A 15,783-nucleotide genomic window follows, 5' to 3' on the forward strand; every position below is an offset into this window, starting at 1 on the left:
TAAGTATATAAGAAAAGTGTATAAATAGAAAAAAAAAAGGAAAACATTCCACTGTTAAAAGCAAATATACTCTAAAGGTAGATTAGTCACTTATAAAGCTAATATGAAGGTTAAAAGGCAGAAGCAGGGAGGTGAGGGGAAGTGGTGGCAAAGTAGGAGGACCCTAGGCTCCCCCTGTCCAATGATTACAACCAGATAAATGTCAAATCATCCTAAATACCCCAGAAATTGATTGGAAGATTGGAAGAAAAACTCTACAACTAAAGGTAGAGAAGAGGCCATGGTGAGGAAGGGAGGAAGTGTGAAGGTGTGGCTTAGGAGAGAAATGGGTTGTGGCTGCTGCAGTGGGGATGAAGCTACAGTCACAAAGAAGGCCAAGAGGCAGACTAGCATACAGGGAAGTGCCTGGAGAAAACAAATTCCCATAGCAATTGGCTTGGAAAGAGAGACAGCCCAAAATTTCATGAGTTCTTGCAACCAGTAGGGCTTAAAGCCTGGAGTTTTAAAGGTCAGCATGATTGGCTTGGGGAAAGCTCAGAGGACATTGGGGCTGCTCTTGGAGAAAAGGCAGGGCAAACAGCCCACAGACATACAGTGTGGAAACAGCAAATTCAACGGTGCCTGGGGCACGCAGTAGGCAGATTAGTTGCTCATCTCAAGCATGTCCCAGGGAGGCAATGTTCATGGAGAGATGCCACTGGGAACAAAGGAACTGGAGGTACAATTTCCCTGTCCTGGCCGTCAACATATGAACAGGGCCACCTGGGGGAACCAGCACAGCACCAAAACTCTCTACCTGACTTGCTTACACCAAGCCCTGTCCCTCTGTGCTCTGTTGGAAATGCCCTTCCCAGTCACACTTGCCTTGGTCCCAGCATGGTGGACTCCCTCCCTCAGAAGACCAGCCAAAACCCATGCCAACACTGTATCTCTCAACCCAGGAGTTTTGCAAGGCTCTGGTTTTGGTGGTGGCAGAAAGGAGGTCCTATTCACAAGCAGATCAGGGCACACCTAGTTAAAACATGCCACATTCAGACCAGGGACCAAACACTACCCACAAGGTCAAAGAGAGCCTCGGCAGATTACTGGCCTAAAGGATAAAGCACCTAGAACACAACAGCAGAGCACGTGCAGCACACATTGGAGACACTCCTGGAAGCACCAGGCCCTGGGCCCAGCTACTGCAACTGTCCAGGCTGGAGATGATAACCCCACAGCTACCATCATCCTCAGTAGGGAATACCTGAGAGCTAAGGTGAGGAACAAGACAAGGATGTCCACTGTCACCACTTACATTCAACATAGTACTAACAGTCCTACCCACAGCAGTCAGACAACAAAAGAAAAGGCATCCAAATAGGTAAGAAAGAAGTAAAACTTTCATTATTTGCAGATGACATGATACTATATATAGAAAACCCAGAAGTCTCCACCAGAAAACTGCTAGAACTGATAAACAAAATTAGTAAAGTCACAGGATGAAAAATCAATTTACAGGTCTATTGTATCTCTATAGACCAATAATGAAAGAGCAGAAAAAAATTAAGAAAACAATTCCACCTACCCAAAGAGATGAAAGATCTCTACTCTGAAAATCATAAAACAGTGATGAAAGAAATTGAAGACGACATTTGAAAATGGAAAGATGTTTCATGCTCATGGATTGGAAGAACAAATACTGTTAAAATGTCTATACTACCTAAAGCGATCTATACATTTGATACAATATCTATCAAAATAACAACAGCATTTTTCAGAACTAGAATAAGCAATCCTAAAATTTGTATGGAAAAAAACCCTAATAGATGAATGGGTAACAAAAATGTGGTATATATATACAATGGACTATCACTTGGTCATAAGAATAATAAAACCTTGCTATTTGTGACAACATGCATGGTTCTAGAGAATATTATGCTGAGTGAAATAAGTCAGAGAAAAACAATATGATATTATCTTATTTACACGGTCAATTTAAAAAACAAAACAACAAACAAAAAAACGCCACAGAAACAGACTCATAAACGCAGAGAACAAACTGGTGGTTGACAGAGGGAATGGGGGTAAAGGGATGGACAAAACAGGTGAAAGGGTTTAAGAGGTACAAACTTCCAGTTATAAGGTAAGTCAGTCACAGGGATGAAAAGTACAGTAGAGGGACAATAACTTTGTACGGTGACACATGGTAACTACACTTACTGCAGTTAGCATTTCATGATGTATATAACTGCATCACCATGTTGTGCACCTGAAACTAACAGATCAACTACCTTTCTTAAAAATAGAAGTAAAAAAAATTTTTAATAAAATAGTAAAAAACACTTAAATGTGACTCCGGCTGTTTCTTGGAAAACATTTTGGGGGAACAAGAGTGGAAGCAGAGAGCCTAGCTATTGCAACCGTCCAGGCTGAAGATGATAACGTGTCTAACTTGGGCTGGTTGTGGTGGCATTAGTGAGAAAGACCATTATTCAGGATAGTTTTATTTCCCCCATTGGCAGTGTGGGTAAACCCACAAAACGCCTTTAGAATCATGGTTTAAAATGCATAGCATACAATGCAAACAAGCACAAAGAAAACATGGTAGTAAAATGTAATTATAAAAACAGTAAAAAAAAAAACAAATTTGTGAAACAATATCTGTGTAGCTTCAGTCATACACTACTTAAGAAGAATTAGTAGTGGGTCTGATAACCACCGTAATTGCAAAGTAGTGATAAATACTATTGCAAATAGTATGCAAATAGTATTGCTAAAATAATAGTAATATATGAAAATATCTGTAATTCATATTGGTGATGAAGTCATGGACATTGTTACTATGTTGAGTCATTCATAAAGCAAATATTAAATTTCAGTTAGAAACTACTGAACATAGATGCAATTTTTTGCTCTTTCAAGCTTATCAACCTCCTGCTTTACTGGTACAGGTGATGAGACTTGTTTGTAAATTGACTTTGGGTAATCAAGAGGTAAATAAAAGAGATCTAGCAATAGGTGATGGCATAGTTGAAGTGTATGAACTGTGCCGATTTGATGAATGAAAGGGACTGCAGCGGGGCTCAGAGCAGAGGCTTTGATTTGTCTAGTTATGTGAATGTGTAGGAATTTCAGTTCTTGAACTCAACAAGGTAAATAAGCACATGTAAAAGAAACCTATTCTAAAATGTGCTTCAGCCACACCATAATAGGTCCTCTTGGATGGAAAAGGCTAATTTTTGCGTAAAGTTTAACTCTTCAGGATTATTATCTCAATTGGAAAAGCATAAAATAACATTGCATAGTTTGCTAAGGAGATTTTTTAGCAGTTGTTTTTAAAAGGCTGCCAAGAAACTGAAAAACAAGAAGCCATTAAGAAAAATAAAGAACAGTGACAAAAACAAATCAATAAGGTTTTGGTTATTCCTTTCTTAAAACTTTAACTGAAGTATAGTTGACATATAATACGAAATTAGTTTCAGATATACAGCATAGTGATTCAACAATAATTGTAGACATTATGCAACGGTCACCATAAAGTATATTACAATATTATTGACTATATTCCCTGTGCCATGCTTTTCATCCCTGTGACTTATTTTGTACCTGGAAATTTGTACCTCTTACTAACCTTCACCCATCCTAGCTGCCCATTCCCCTCTGGCAACACCAGTTTGTTCTTTTTGAGTCTGTCTCCCTGTTGTTGTTGTTTGTTCATTTGTTTTTCAAATTCCATGTATAAATTAAATCGTGATATTTGTCTTTGGCTGGCTTATAATTCCACTTGTGGGTATTCGTCAAAGAAAATATAAATATTCATTAAAAAAGATACATGCATATCTATTTATTGCAGTATTATTTATAATAGTTAAGATACGGAAGCAGCTTAAGTGACCAATAGATGAATGGATAAAGATGTGGTATACATATATGTAGTAAAATATTACTGAGCCATGAAAAGAATAAAGTCTTGCCATTTATTACAAGATGGATGAAACTATGAACTAGGTACTATGCTAAGTGAAATAAGCCAGAGAAAGACAAATACCATATGATTTGGTTAGAGGAGAGAGAAGATATAGTACAGGTCATGATTATAGTAATTAAAATGAAAGGTGTCGGGGAGCCTGGGTGGCTTGGTCGGTTAAGCGTCCGACTTCGGCTCAGGTCATGATCTCACGGTCCGTGAGTTCGAGCCCCGCGTCGGGCTCTGTGCTGACAGCTCAGAGCCCGGAGCCTGTTTCAGATTCTGTGTCTCCCTCTCTCTCTGCCCCTCCCCTGTTCATGCTCTGTCTCTCTCTGTCTCAAAAATAAATAAATGTTAAAAAAATTTTTTTTAAATGAAAGGTGTCATTATGGCAGTTCAGGGAATACTGTCCAGCCAGTGCTTTCAGGTATGGGCTGCCTCATTTCAATACATAGCAAGGATACAATAAATGAAACGCAATTTCCTTTAAAAACTTCTTCAGCTGGTTCAGTTGCTTCAAATTACTTCTTTCCTCAAGATAAACTAAAGAATGCCACTAGAAAATAGATACGCTCCCTTGTTCAATATGACTAGGAAGTTTAAATTATTAGAATACCAAAGGACAGAGTATGTTTTCCTGGAAAGATGAACTACTGTTTCCATAACACTGGAGATGGTTCTTACTTTTGGAAATTACGCTTGCAATGTTAATGACTCTGGAAAAAGATGTAAGCTAAATCTTTGCTTTCTAAATTAATTGTGGATTAGAATTTCACATAGGTTGAAGGTTTCAGGGTTAATACAGTTAGAAGATAATATTAAAATTTGCCACAAAAAAATTCATTGCTGCTTTTTTGGTTGGATGAAAATTTATTGCACTAGGAATGACATATGTTCGGCCAAAAGGACTATACTATTATTGTTTCCAGAGCCCAGAGGATTCACAATGTGTAAAGTTAGGAGTACGATGAAGTATCTATCTGGTAAGTGGTTATGAGAGGCAAGGCTATTGTTTAAATTTCTACTTTGATATTCGGACATTGCATCCTATTTCACAGAGACATTGTAGAATAAAGTATCATAAAAAGAACAAGAAAAGTCATTTTCTTTCCTTTAGCAATTTAAAGATAAGATTTCATAGTTTTTTTCCTTTTTTTCCTTATACAGTTTTATACTCTAGCCAATTTGTGAATACATATTACTACATGTTTGTTGTGTTTTTTATATCTAATGAGAACACTGTCAAAAAGTTTGTTATTCAATGAACTATACCTTTCTAATGAGATGTTTTCCTTCTGTTCTTCAAATATATTGCTTATAAGCACAAAGCAAAAGACCAACTCATGAAACAAAGTACTTACAATGATGGATACTGAAAATTTTTGGAGAATCAAAACAGAAATATGAGTATTGTATATATGGGAATACGAACCCTTCCAAGTCTAAGTTTGTTGCTACTTCTCAGAAGCCCAGTGTCCTATAGCTGTTCAATCTCTTTTTCACTCTTCTAAAATGTAATCAGTAAATATCTTATTTCCTTAAAGTGTCATAGCATAGTAGTTAAGAATGTAGGTCAGTTAGGTACTATATGCACATACACACACTATAGTATATATACTATACACACACACACATGAATTACAGGGATTAAGTGCTGGATACTTGGCAAATACTCAACAAATGTAGATTATATTAAGCTTTTGGTCTTAACTAGATAGCAGGTAATTGTGGGAAGGATTCTTTATGCTAACACATGAGAGGAAATTTACTACTCCTAAAGAAAGTCCTGAGTTTGGTTTCTTCCCAACAGATAATAAGTGGTTATAGCATATTATGATCAAATGTTATATTACATATATTCTCTCATTTGATCTTAAAGCATATGGATTGCCTTGGCATTGCAGATAAAATCGCAGGTTGAGAAGAAGCATTTCAATACCTGGTTATTTATCTAATTTTTTCCCTAGTATCAGAAGAAGTAAAGGAAGTTTCAAAGAAGAATGGACCTCACAGAATAGTTACAGGTGAAAAAAAAAGATTGCATACCATATGAAGGACCACTTGTGAGCCAAATGAAATTCACAGAAGATGGCCTCATAAGAGATAAGACACATATCAAGAATAAATTAAATGATGTAAACTTTAAGAATGGGGCAATGAATGCTGAATATGAAACAAATGTGGAAAATAATTGAGAACAGATGGGTTACTTTGCTAGAATACTTTTGTCAGGAAACTGTGCCTCATGCAGAAATCCAATGGCTGCTAGAGATAGCTTAAGCAATTCAATGTTACAATTTAGTTGATTAATATATTGGCAAATTCTAAGTGTAAAGGTAAATGTGAGAGTTAGAGGGACTGGTCTACATATTTTGCTATTGTATAAAATACTTCACTTGGGCAGTAGAAATATTCATTCAACAAATAATTGGTGAGCACCTCAAATATGTTAATATGCTGGCTCTAAAAAGCATATAATGAGACATGTACATAGGTAGAATTGAAGTATGTTGAGAAACTTTGTAAGGGAGGCAAAATTTTCTCCAATTGCCCAGATTTACAATTAGAAAGGTATAGGAAAAGAAGGTTCAGGAAGCAAAAATAATCAGAATACTTTATTTTTCTCTTTTCCCCCCCAAATGTGAAATACTTCATGAATTTGCATGTCACCCTTGTGCTGGGCCATGCTAATCTTCTCTGTATCATTTCAATTTTAGTACATGTGCTGTCAAAGTGAGCATAAGAATAGTTTATTATTATATAGCTGAGGGACAATGTGTACAAGGGAAGAAAGACTTATCACATTAGTTAAGGATAAAAGTGAATTTTTAAAAGTGGCAGTATGCGATACAAAGAAAAGACAATGGAGTGGAAAGTCACTCAAAGTGGTGGCAGGAGAAATGAAGAGGAAAGAATTTTAGTGCAGGAGGAGAAAATACACATAATATTAGGTCAAGCTGTCTTTTACTTTATAAAAGGGCTATAAAGAGCTCCTAAAGGCATAAAGTCCAAGGAAATGGCTCTTTTCATTTTCCCTTCACAATGGGAACTGTGTACTGTATATGCATAGTTGAGTGAGAGTGTGAAACCCTAAATTCAGAAAATCAAATCTTTGCACTAGGGAATTTGCAGATTTAAGACAAAATTGGAAAGGAAAAATGAGAGGAAGTTTGGTGATAGAGATCAAGTAAAAAAATGAGCCAGAAGAGGACTAGTCTATAAGGAACTTTGCCATCAAATGTAGATTGTTATGTCATGGTATTGACCTTGATGTTCAGTGATGGTCCCTCCTTATATTGTATTCTTTGATTTTTCCAGGGATTTCCAAAGAGCAAAGGTAAGTTGTTCAAAGAGAAAATGTAGGTAATTGTATAAAATCAGATTAGGTACCATGCAATGTTTTGTGTGCCAGAAGAATTGATTTGGAGAACTTTCTCTTTTTCCTCAAAAAAGGTTCTTGGTATATATTTTCTGTTTTTCAAATAATAAAAAAGTGAAATCTTTAAAACTAATAATAATTCATATAAAAGGAAGTCATTAAGAACAATTAAAATTTTTCATCCCACAGTGAAAATCTACCTTAATGCTAACTGCAGATCTTTTTTTTTTTTTTTTAATTTACCATAATGCTAGGGCTACTCAGAGGGTAGATATTTTTATTTGTTAAGAAAAAAATTATAGGATAGAGCCTAAAATTTTCAAAATGTGACAAATGTCTTGAAAATATATGTAAGGTTGTAGCAAATAGCGTTAATGTAAAGCCTATCTGAACAGATAAAGTAACATTCACAAGGCATTTGTTTTTTTTTCCTAGTTATTGATACTGAGAACATAAATCAGAGAGGATACGTATGCTAGATGAATTGCTTACTTTTATAGACTTTTGCAAAGTAGATGGAGAAATTACCTCAAGGTATGCTTTAAAATACAAAAGATTAAGTTCTAAAAGGAATTAATTTGGTTGTGAATAAAATTCTAATCCATATTAAAATAAGGATAATTTATTTAGCTTCAGAAACAACTGAAGTGATTAAATGATTATCTGAGGAGATAAAATTCAAAACCAAGAAAAATAACTGCTAATAAAGTCAGACTCAGGACACATGAATGATAGTTAACAGACCTGGAATTTACATTTAATATATTCAAGACAATAAACCAAAATTTGGAAATTTTAGCAAAGGATTGAAAAGCATTTTAAAAAGCTAATAAAAACTCCAGAATGAAAAATATTAAATAACTGAAGATCTCATAAAATGGATATCATAGCATATTAGAGATAGTTGAAAGGGGAATTAGAGTATAGAAAGAGAGACCAGAAGAAAATATTTAGACTGAAGCACAATAGAAAAAAGGGTGGAAAAATACCAAAAAGAAAAAAAATACTAAGGGGATATTTAGAAAATTCTTACAAACATGAAAGTTGCAGAATTAAATGAGAGAAAAAGTGGGGCTAATACAATATTTGAAGAGGTAGTGAATGAAGATTTTTCAAAACTAATAAAACACAAAAACCCCACAAAACTTAAGAAGAATTTGGACTCTGCATCTACAATAAAAAAATAAATTACATTAGGCACAGCATACTAAAATATCAGAAAATGTAAAACCTTAAAGGCAGACGTAGGAAAAGATAGACTCCAGAGAAACAATAAGCCCCAAGAGCAGACTTCCAACAGAAAAAAGAAAAAGATACAACAGAATATCTTCAATGTACTGAAATAAAGTTACTGCCAACCTAGAATTCCATTCACAGCTAAAATATTATTCAAACAGGTGAAATAAAAGCATTTCTACATAATCAAAACTAATAGAATTTCTTTAGCAGTACACTCACACTAAAGGGAACACTTAAGAGTATTCTTCCAGCAGAAGGAAGATGGATGAAAAGATAGAGTAATGCGAAAATAGTGAAAACAGAGTTAACAGAAAAGGCAGATGCACAGGTAAATATTAATAAAAGCTGGTTATATAATAGCGTCTTGTGGTACTTCAAATATATATTGAATTAAAATGAATAGTAAATGGAGGTGAGTAAATAGGATAATGTAAAGTTTAATGTAAAATGATAAAACAACTAATTTACCTTAGCGAAGGATGGATATTGTAACCTCTGCAGTGCTGTCAACACAACTTTCTTTAATGAAAATCTAAATACCTATGCATGCCTAGTGGCTATTATTTGACAAGGCAATTTTAGAGTAAACACACACACAAAAGTAAAATAACTACTAAGCTAATAGAAAGTATATTAAAAATAAAATATGACAAAATTATATATAATATACTTGAATATACATTTTTTAATGTTTATTTTTGAGAGAAAGAGAACATGCACGCACAAGTGGGGGAGGGGCAGAGAGAGGGAGACAATCCAAAGCAGGCTCCAGGCTCTGAGCTGTCAGCACAGAGCCCCATGTGGGGCTTGAACTCAGAAACCATGAAGTCATGTCCTGAGCTGAAGTTGGAAGCTCAGCAGAGCCACGCAGGCACCCTATGAATATACGTTTTTCTAAAAACATACAAACGGCCAACAGACACATGAAAAGATGCTCAGCATCATTAATCATCAGGGAAATGCAAATCAAAACCACAATAAGATATCACTTTACACCTGTTACAATGGCTATTATCAAAAAGACAAGAAATATTAAGTGTTAGAAAGGCTGTGGAGAAAAAGGACCCTTACGCATTGTTGGTGGGAATATAAATTGGTGTAGCTACCTTGAAATACAATATGGAGATTCCTCAAAATATTAAAAATAGAATTACCACATGAGCCAGTCATTCCATTAATGAGTGTTTACCCAAAGAAAACAAAAACACGAATTTGAAAAGATATATGTACCCCTATGTTTATTGCGGCATTATTTACAGTAAGTCAAGAAACAAGCAACCCAGGTGTTCAGGGTTATATAAGTGGATAAAGAGGAAGTGGTATATATATATGTGTATACACACACACACACACACACAATTGAATATCACTCAGCCTTAAAAAGGAATGAGATCTTGCCATTTACTACAGCATGGATGGATGTAGAGGGTATATGAATGCTAAGGAAATTAGAGAAATACAAATACCATATGATTTCACTCATGTGTAGAATTAAAGAAACAAAAGAAAGAGACAGAAAATCAGAGTCTAAAATAGAATAAACTGGTGGTTACCAGAGGGGAGATGGGTGGGGGATTGGTGAAATAGATAATGGAGATTAAGAGTACACTTATTAGGATGAACACTGAGTGATGCATATAATTGTTGGATCCTTATGTTGTACACATGAAACTAAGTTAACACTATGTTAATTATACTTCAATAAATATTTTTCCACTAGAATTTTTTTTATAATTATATATAAAATAAAATCTAAGGCAAGAGATAAAGCTGGAAGAGGAGGAACATATAGCAAATATAGGATGGCATATATGAAACAAAATATACCAGTGAACAAAGATAAATATTGTCAGTCTGGATTTAAAAACTATATGTAAGCATAGATGAATACCATTAAACTTAAGACGACAGAAAAATTTAAAAGCAAAAGCATAGAAATACATTAACTATGATAAAATTAACTGAAAAAAAGGTGATAGAGCTAAATTAACACCAGATGAGTAGACTTTAAGCCAAAAATGTTTCCAGAGAGAAAAAGCTTTTCATAATGATAAAATGTTTACTCCACTAGAAGATATAGTGACACTAAATTTGTATGCACCTAACAACATAGCTTCAAAATATACATAGCAAAACGTGACAGAACTAAAAAGAGTAGACAAATTCACACAGTAGCTGATTTTAATAGATGTCTCTTATTAACTGATAGGACAGAAAAATGGCGAGATTTGGAATATTTAAACAAAAAAGATGGATCATTTAATCACTTCTAGTGATGGACCAGCTTAGTCGTCTTTCCCTCTCCTCCATGTCCCTGCATGGTGAATTTTAAGAGGACTTTATCATTTGTAATTTTGAGATAAAAATGGCCATTAGGCCATATTTATCAGCCCTGAGAATTGATAGTGGTGCTGCAGCTAAATTTTTATAATTGTTTGCTGTTTTTCAAAGTACTTTTTACAAAATTCCCTTATCAGTGATAGTTTTCTTCCTTTTGTAGATTTAGTAATTTAGTCTAAATTACTACTCGTTCCACAAATAGTGTTTGTGGTAATATTAAGACCCATGTCTCTTGACTCCAAGTCTCCTGTTCTTTTTTAATATCAGAATTTCTATTTTATTTTAATTAATTTTATCTTTTGAGAAAGAGGGTGCAAGTGAGCAAGGGGCAGAGAATCCCATGAGGGGCAGAGAGAGAAAGAGAGGGAGGGAGGGGGGGAGAGAGAAAGAAAGAGAGAGAAGCCCAAAGGGGAGCTCAAGCACCATGAGATCCTGACCTGAGATGCTTAACTAACTCTGCCACCTAGGTGCCCTCTTTTGTTCCTTCTATGAAGACATTGCACAAGAAAGATGGCTTGAGAATTTCTAATTTTAGGAGCCCTCCATGTTCGATTAGCATCTGTTGCTTTTCACTGAGCTCCAGCCCCATGCCTTGTTTTGGAGGGCTGCAGTATAACAGAATGAGATGTATGTGGAATGTGAAGACCAGAGTCTGGGAATTACCTGGTTGTTGTGGGGAAGACATACAAATCTCCCTGATTCTCGGTTTCCTCACCTTTAAAGTGGGGTGATATTGCCTACTTGCATAGCATTAAGAATCTTAAGGAGATGACATACGCATTTCTCCGTTTACACAGGTGATGACAAGTATAGCATGGAAATCAACATTTCTCTGGCTCCACTCTGACTTGCTCCTTGAGAATCCTGGCATCTTCAATTCTGCATGCCACCAGGGATGTCTGAGACAATTTAGCCCTTTTGAAAAATAGTAAGTACCAGAAAAAGGAAGTAATCTGGGAGTGATATAACAGAAATAAGTAAATATTTAAGAAATGACTGTATATGAAAATTTGTGAATTCTAAAGCAACGTACTAAAAACTATTGAACTCCTCTTTAGTGTCTAGATACCAGAAAGACACAAAGATAAAGAACATCTGGGACCCACAAGCATATTATAATGTTCCATTTTCTTAAGGCTTTAAGTATGATACTAAGCTGAAAAAATTTTGAGGCGGTAATATCTGAGTGATAATCTATAGTTCAGTGTGTATGCTAAACTTAGTTTTATGCTTCAAACAGAGGACTACACTAGGTTAATGCTTCTCAAACATTAATGTACCTATGAGCCCTCTGGGAATCTCATTAAAATGCAGATTTTGATTCAGTAGGTCCGGGGAAGGAGCCGAGATTCTGCATTTCTGACCAATTCCTAGGTGATGTCAACGCTGCTGGTCTAAGGATCACACTCTAAAAACAAAGATTCTACATACTTCCTAAGGAAAATAATTTGTGCTGGTACAGGTTCTATTCATTCTGGTTAGGGTGCTTCATTACAAACAATTACCATCCTAACTCTGATAAAATTAAACACAAAAGGAATTTATTAAAAGGATATCAGATACTGCACTGATGGAGATGCTGGCAAACCATGTTTAAGAAGGTGAGCAAAATAAAAGGAGGCATGATCAAGATCATCTCAGGAATAGTCTACCTAGGACTATACTACTAGGACCAGCTCCGCTACACCCTCCCCACAACATTGTTGGATTCTTGGTTGCCATAAATTCATCTTTGGTCTTGAAACTTTGCCTTCACCTCCTAAACAGGTTCAAAGTCATAGGCTTAAGACACTGATTCACTACGCTAAGATAGAATCCTTCCCCTAACTACTAGAACCAACCCCCCCCCCACACACACACAAGGTATGGTCCTGCCTTCCCCGCCTGTCTTGGATTTCCCCCAAATGTCTTTACACTCTTAAATTTTAGAGAGGTATAGGGATCAAGAGACCATGCAACCCAAATGTACCCTTTTGATAAAAATGTTATTTCCAGAGGTATTATGAAACTTACTAAGGTTTTCATATAAAGTTAGGAGAAGGGGAGAGATAAGACTAGAAGTTTCCAATTATTTCCAAGTTCCACCTTGTCCCATCTCCTGAATCCCTTGAGGACATTTTCTTTATTGACTTAATTCATGCCTCTTATAAATGTTTAAGAGAAAAGATGAACAGATGGTAGATTTCCAAAGCCAAAGCATTTTATGGTTTGTGTTGTGGAAACTATTGTATAAACAGTTTGTGTTACTCAAAAGATTGATAAGCTGTGACCAAAGAATAGTGAAACCGGACTTATTTAACTACACAGAAACTAGCAATCTATCTTATAGGGATGCTGGAAGAGAGACAAATAGGTAAAGGGAAAGGTATCTCCATATTACATTGATTAGTAAAGTGCTTTAAATGAATTCACTTTTAACAGGGTAGAGATGAAATTTTGAGTTAAAAACTTAACACTTAAATCGGGGAAAATATTTTATGGTGTCTCTTTAAGAACTGTCTAAGGAATTTCTTTTTAAAGGTACATAAACACACACTCACACACAACTATTTCCTTCATGGCTGAGCCTTAGAGATTCCAAGTTATTTTTGGTGCCAGATTTTAACCCAGAGGAAGTTTTATGGCTGAGTTAAAACCCCCTGAAAGCAAAGGTTACAATGGAAATGCTGACAGAATCCGTGCCATGGCAACATTTGTGAGTGTAGTTTTATTAAAACAATAAACAACTTTTGTTCAAGTGCAAGTGAATGTAAAAACAACAGAAAAAGGGCCCCTTCCTGCATCTAACGCTTAATCTCTCTCTGTTATTTCCTTGCTGGGGCTCTGATCCTAAGCTAGCTGGGTCTCACAAGCTATTACAGGTCTGAAATCCACTCTTGCACCTCAGATCCTTATAAAAAAGGCCAATAAAAAACCAGGAGAGGGAGCTCACCTCTGTCCTTCTTAAAGTGGATCCTGAGTGTGTACTCAAACAGGGCATTGGGTATATTTATAACTGGCACTAGAATTAGCTTTTTAATTTCCTAATTGACTTTGTATGTATGTCTGTGATAGATTATCTACCAAATTGTATGTGTTTCCTCCTTTATTGCCAAGTAACACATCAAGGTCTAAATAATACCTCATGTGGTACACACTGTTTGCTCAGGGACAGATAGAATAAAACCGGGAGACCAGAAGGCTCACCTCCTTTCACAATGCAGTCAGATCAGGCAGAGCTATTAATGGCTTTTCACATTTGAAGTTTACCAAGAGACTTTCAGTGACCCTAGGAGGTATCTTGTCTTATTCATGACAAGAATAAGAGTGCTCTATCCCCTTGCCCTCCTGCTCCCCAAACTATTATTTTGCAGAGCGTTTGCAAATGACATAAATCTAGCAGAATAAGGACCATCCAAGAAATCCTTTTCAAAGAATGAACACAGGAATATCGATGAAGTCAAACTAAAATGTGAAAGAAATCAGATCAAATATGATGAATTCCCCCCAAAAAGACATTAAAAAGAACTTGTGCATTTACAGAAAGGTACGGAATATAATAAAAAGGAATGAGATGTTTGAAAAGTGATGGGAGGCTAGAGGCAAGAGGGCAGGGGATTGGTGAGAAATTTTCCATTGCTCAGAGAACAGCCTAAACTTACCAGAACAAACGAGCCCAAATTTGCTCTAATTATATTGCGAGGCTCTGTGTTTACATCTTTCACCTACCGAGTCCTAACCTTTTAGAACATTCTCAAGCCTTACTGAAGATTAGAATCACGTGGGGGTGGTTAAAAATCACAATGTCATGCACAATTAAATGAGATTCTGGGGCTGGGGATGAAATGTACATAACTATTTTTTAAAGCTCCCACGTGATTCCAGGGTACAGCCTAAAACTTTAGACCACTGTAGAGGGACCCAGCAACCCTAGAAATACTGACCTTTCAACTGAGAAAAATAAACCCAAAAAACTACAGATGTTTGTGGCAGGACATTTCCTCTAGGCAATTCACTGGGCCCCTCTGACTTTTAGCAGCATTCACAGTTTGGTTCTCTGGCTCCAAGCCCAATTGGTAGAATGTCTATAGCAGATGTTTGAACAACATTAACAAATGGAAGCTTCCAAACCTTTTCTTGTTTAACAAGTAACAGCAGGAACTTATTTAAATACAGATCAGGAGTGATCATTTAATCCCCTTACAATTGCCTTTTCTTCTTCTCTTCTATAAGCTAGCTGACCTTTGGATGCACAAAGCAACCTTGTAGATGGCTGCAAGTTGCCTTCTGGAGTAACTGAGCAGTCATTTGAGCTGCTAAGCGCTCCATCGCATTTAGTTATTAAGACTAAAATTATGGAGGTTGTTGATTATTCCAGCCATCTGAAAGACTGTTCTGAATTCAATCAATTCTTTTTTTTTCATCAGCTGTTCTCAAGCCAAAATGCTGAAGAGAGTGGATAACACTTGGAATGTGGAAAGGCCAGAAGAAGCCCAACTGGGATTCAGAAAAGCCTGTGGAAGCAGTCTTTTCCTCATGTTCTTTTAATGTTTTATGTTTTATCCACAATGTCATGATTATAAACTGTTACTTTGGGCAAAAAGTTGCTTCTCAGCATCCAATGAATTGCATATATGGATACAGGCTCTTTATGGATTTACTTACAGGAGACACCTTTGAGCCCCCTTGCTTCCTACTGCTCCTGTCTGCTATTAGAGTACGTGCAGTAGAAGCATGTGCAATGGCCACTCTGAGCAGTGGTTTCCAGCTCTGACTGCACTCTCAGTGTGTAGGGTGCTTTAGTAGCTCTTGGAAGCATCTGAATCAGAACCAAGAGCTCTTGAGGAGTGTCGAATACTGTCCACCCACAACTGGTACACTATGCAACAATCAGCAAATG

General features: G+C 36.1%; 1 non-coding gene across 1 annotated transcript; it reads right to left on the reverse strand.

Moving 5' to 3' along the window:
• Positions 1–6,581: 6,581 nt before the first annotated feature.
• On the reverse strand, positions 6,582–6,687 carry LOC124507968 (U6 spliceosomal RNA). The gene has a single exon (XR_006961183.1). It is a non-coding gene; the product is annotated as a U6 spliceosomal RNA (small nuclear RNA).
• Positions 6,688–15,783: the final 9,096 nt, after the last annotated feature.

This window comes from Lynx rufus, unplaced genomic scaffold, assembly GCF_022079265.1.
Source record: "Lynx rufus isolate CCGP_SWC_20201006 ecotype Redwood Valley unplaced genomic scaffold, mLynRuf1.p SCAF_12, whole genome shotgun sequence".
In the NCBI taxonomy this organism is placed as follows: domain Eukaryota; kingdom Metazoa; phylum Chordata; class Mammalia; order Carnivora; family Felidae; genus Lynx; species Lynx rufus.